Genomic DNA, 4,472 nt, shown 5'->3' with positions numbered 1-4,472 from the left:
CTGATGCACACATAAATACATATACACAATGCTAATGCACTTCCTCTTCTTAGAACTCAATCCATCTTCATTTATGTGCAACTCCTTGGTTCTTGTGTACACTCTTACACTTGGCAGACACTTCATTCCCCCTTCATAACTTGTACTGCATGTACTAGATATCCCTATCACAGTGCTCTGATCACCCCATTAAGTGATACACTAGGAATACTCGTCTCTAAATGGTCTCATGGCCGTGTCCTTAAGAAGATATGAAAAGTCTTGTAGTTCTCTCTCAGTCATAAATTGAGCATCCAATGGGGGATAATTCTTAAACTTAACCAGATACTTCTATAATACCTTACCTGACCTTAGAGTACTGTTGTGATGGTGTAAAATTCTTTCAAGCTCAAGGACATCTTATGTTTCTTCTATGTCAAGTAAATCTTCCTTGATTGATTCCGTTGGAGGTTCTCCAATATAAGGACGTAGAAAACTTATATGGAAAGCATTACGAATGTTCTAATGACTTGATAGATCCAAACAAAAAGTCACATCATTTATCTTATATGTGATCTTGAAAGGGCCATAATAGCGATTAGAAAGCTTAACCACTTTACCCTTTTGACCTTTCTGCTTCTTCAAGTGAGCCTTCTCAAACTTAAGAAGAATATATTGTCCCAGCTTGAGATCTAACTTACGACGATGCTTATCAGCTTTGCGTTTATGATTCTCTTGTGTCCTTTGGATAGCAACTTTTACTTGAGTGAAAGCTGTATCAATGTCTCTAACAAACTCATTTGCCGCAAAGATCTTATCCTTCATAAGAAGAATGGGTGGTAAATGAGACTTACCATAGATGATCTCAAAGGGTGCCTCACCAGTACTAGAGTGCATCATATTATTGTATGCAAACTCTACTAAAGAAAAATACTTTTCCCATTCTCTTTGATTATCAGAGACATAGAATTTCAAAAGGTCCAAAATAGTAGAATTAGCACTTTCACTTGGCCCATCCATTTGAGGATGATAGGAGGATGAAAACTTTAACCGAGTCCCAAGGTTCTTGAAGAGAGCTTGCCAAAAGAGGCTGGTCATGCGGGGATCTTGATCACTTATAATAGACTTAGGCATGACATGATGCTTGAAAATATGAGCAATGAATAGCTTAGCCATATGATCGGCTTTGATTTTCTTTCGCATAGGAATAAAGTGTGCTTGCTTACTGAATCTATCAATGATAGTCTAGATTGCATCGTTGCCTACTTATGTGCAAGGAAGCTCCATGATAAAGTCCATGGCTATACTTTCCCAAGACTCATTGGAAATAGGTAATGGCTTCAGTAGACCAAGTGGTTTATGCATGTCATACTTTACATTTTGGCATATCTTGCACTCATGGACATATCTTTCAATGTCAGCCCTAAGAGTGGGCCAAAAGAAATATCTTTCCAATGCTTAAGTAGTGGGTAGAATACCCCTATGTCCAACATATGGAGATGCATGTGCTTCATCCATTACCTTGTGTTGCAATGGTAATGCTAAAAAAATTTCTTGATGATGATACAAATAACCATCTCAAATCGGGTAAGGTGTGATTGACCTGAGTTAAGATGATCCCATATGGTTGAGAAGTTGAAATCAGTTGTATACATTTTGGGTAAATCCAAGAACTCGTTATGGTAAACTGTTGTGATTGCATTCACTCGAGGTCACCATGATAGAGCATCTACTACCACATTCTTAGTTCCAGATGTGTGAAGGATATGAAAGTGAAACATAGGTAAGAAATTTTCCCAATGGATCTGTCTCTCTCAGAGCTTCTTCTGAGTGAGAAAGTATCTTAGACTTTGGTGATATGTTTTAACAACAAAATCTGCACCAAGTAAATAGTGTTTCCATACTTAAAGAGCATATACCACCGTCATAAGCTCTTTCTCATATATTGGAGCATGTAGCTCATGACCCATGAGGCGTCGACTCTCAAATGCTACTGCATGATGCTCTTGGTTAAGCAGAGCTCCAATGCAATCCCCAGAAGCATCATAGTGAACTTCAAAATGTTTTTGAAGATTCGAAACTATGAGAACTGGTTCTTGAGTCACAATAAAATTAATTATTTCAAAGGCTTGTAGTTGCCTTGATCCCCAGCAAAAAGGCATTCGCTTCTTAGTAAGGTCATGTAGAGGAGATGCAACATATGCAAAACCTCATATGAACCTCTTGTAGTATGAACATAGGCCCAAGAAACTTCCAACTTCATGTATAGAAGTAGGTGTAGGCCATTCAACAATGGCTCGAATCTTCTCAGGATCCATTCTCACTAGATTGTGAGAAATAAATGGCCCAAGTAAAGAATATTTGAAAAAAAAAATTCACTCTTCTTAGCATTGACATGTAGTCTATGCTTGCGAAGCTCTTGAAAAACAATAGATTATAGATGTTTTCTATGCTCTTGTTTAGATCATGAAAATATTAGAATATCATTAAAGAAGACACATGTGAAGTTTGAGTGAGGTCTGAAAATTCTCTTCATCATTCGATTGAATGTAGCGGGTGCATTAGTCAAACCAAATGGCATGACTAAGAACTCGTATAGTCCAAATGTTGTATGAAAAATTGTCTTATGAATATCTTCAGGTGCTATTCATATCTCGTGATAGCCACTCTTGAGATCAATGCGACTAAAGATACTAGCCCCTTACAACTTATCCAAGATATCATCTATCCTTGGGATAGGAAAACGATTCTTGATTGTGATCTTGTTCAAAGATCTGTACTCTATGCACATACGGAAAGAACCATCTTTCTTTTGAACAAGTAAGACTGAAGAGTAGTATGGAGAAGAGCTAGGTTGAACTAACCCTTTTTCCAATCGTTTGTTTACTTGGTTTGAGGATCTGCTCTTGCTGACTTGCACTTACTCGGTAAGGTGGTTGGTCAGGTGGTGAACTGCCTAGGATACGATCAATCGTGTGATCTTTCGGGTGCTTAGGAGGTAACTCTCATGGGAGTGAATCACCAAAACAATCTTCATATTGTTTAACAAAATCATGTCTGGATTGATCAATTAAAGAGAGGGGTTCTTTTAAAGTATGAGACTTAGAAGCATTAGTTGGTATTGTGTGCTCACAAAAATCATGTACGCAGAAATAACTTTCTTCATTTCTTTAGAAATGCTAACATGATTAACCATTGGCAAAGGCCAGTCTCCAGGATCAGCAATGCATACTATGTTGCGACCCTTGAATTGAAATGCAAGGGTCTTCTTAACAAAATAGGGAAGAGGTCTAGTCATGTAATGCCAAGGCATACCTAAGATAACATCACAGTTACCAATGGGTGCAAGTAGAAAAGATTCTTGGTCTTGGTAATCCCAATTCTAAGATTCAACTTCCCCTGGATAGGAGTAGAATTTGTTGTAAGTCCTTCAAATGCCAAACCTGATGCAATTGGTATTCCCAATCGATCCGGTGGAATTTGTAGCCTTTCAGTAGTATCTACTGACACAAAATTATCTGTGGACCATGAATCAAAGAGTATCAAAACTTGTTGATTGTTGAGTATTCCCCAACCCTTTAAGAGTTGTCTCTTCTTCTCATTTGAATGAGTGTTAGCTTGCACATCTAGAATAGAATGTAAGTATGACGGAGGAGGATCTTTAATCACATTTTCTTCCTTCCTTTTGTGAGGACAATCAGGCTTCATATGCCCTAACTCACCAAAAAGAAAGCACCTTCCTTCCTCTTTGTACATGCAAAATGCTAACTGGATAGCATTCAAGAAGACCTTAGAGAAGAATTTTACATTGAAGACACCAGTTTGATTACTCGCAATACTTTCTAGGAGTGGGTTCTAAAACCTAATAGAAATATTCAAGCTAACAAAGTTATTAAGAGAACTTGAAAGTCAGGTTGAGTAGTTAGATCTTGCAGAACAACAAGCTTTTGCAAGTTAGAGAATAACTACTGATAGTGAAATGTATCATGTAGGGCAAGACATTTATGACATAACTAGTTGGGAATTATCCATAGATGCATATTTAGGATATGCATATTTAGCAAAAGGGCAAAACACGGATGTATTTGTGGAAGAGAAACAGAAGAGAGATGAAGATAATGTAGGGACATCTAAGAGAGTGGCAAGAAGAAGTGTGGATTAGCATAAAGCTACAAATAAGCCACCTCCCGAGCATATTATGGAAGAGGTTCAGCAAGAGCAAAAATAGAACAGTGAACAAGAGGGAAAAAAGAAGGGCAAATAGTTGGGATATAAGTTGCAATCTAATATTGAGACAACCACTGGATGCCTTGGAAGATCATGTAGTGGAAGATTCAGCCAATGCATATGTGGATTTTGGTAATGCATCTAAAGAGGTTTACGAAGCTCATGTTTTAGTTGATGTAGGGACTTAGAGGGAGATTGGTGAAGTATTGGATACACATGATTTGTAGGATACAGTTATCATTTTTGAGACAATTCATGAGCTCAAG

This window comes from Lygodium microphyllum, chromosome 11, assembly GCF_053477565.2.
Source record: "Lygodium microphyllum isolate KBCC chromosome 11, Lygodium_microphyllum_v1.1.10, whole genome shotgun sequence".
Classification (NCBI taxonomy): Eukaryota; Viridiplantae; Streptophyta; class Polypodiopsida; order Schizaeales; family Lygodiaceae; genus Lygodium; species Lygodium microphyllum.
Note: the sequence above shows the minus strand (reverse complement) of the source record.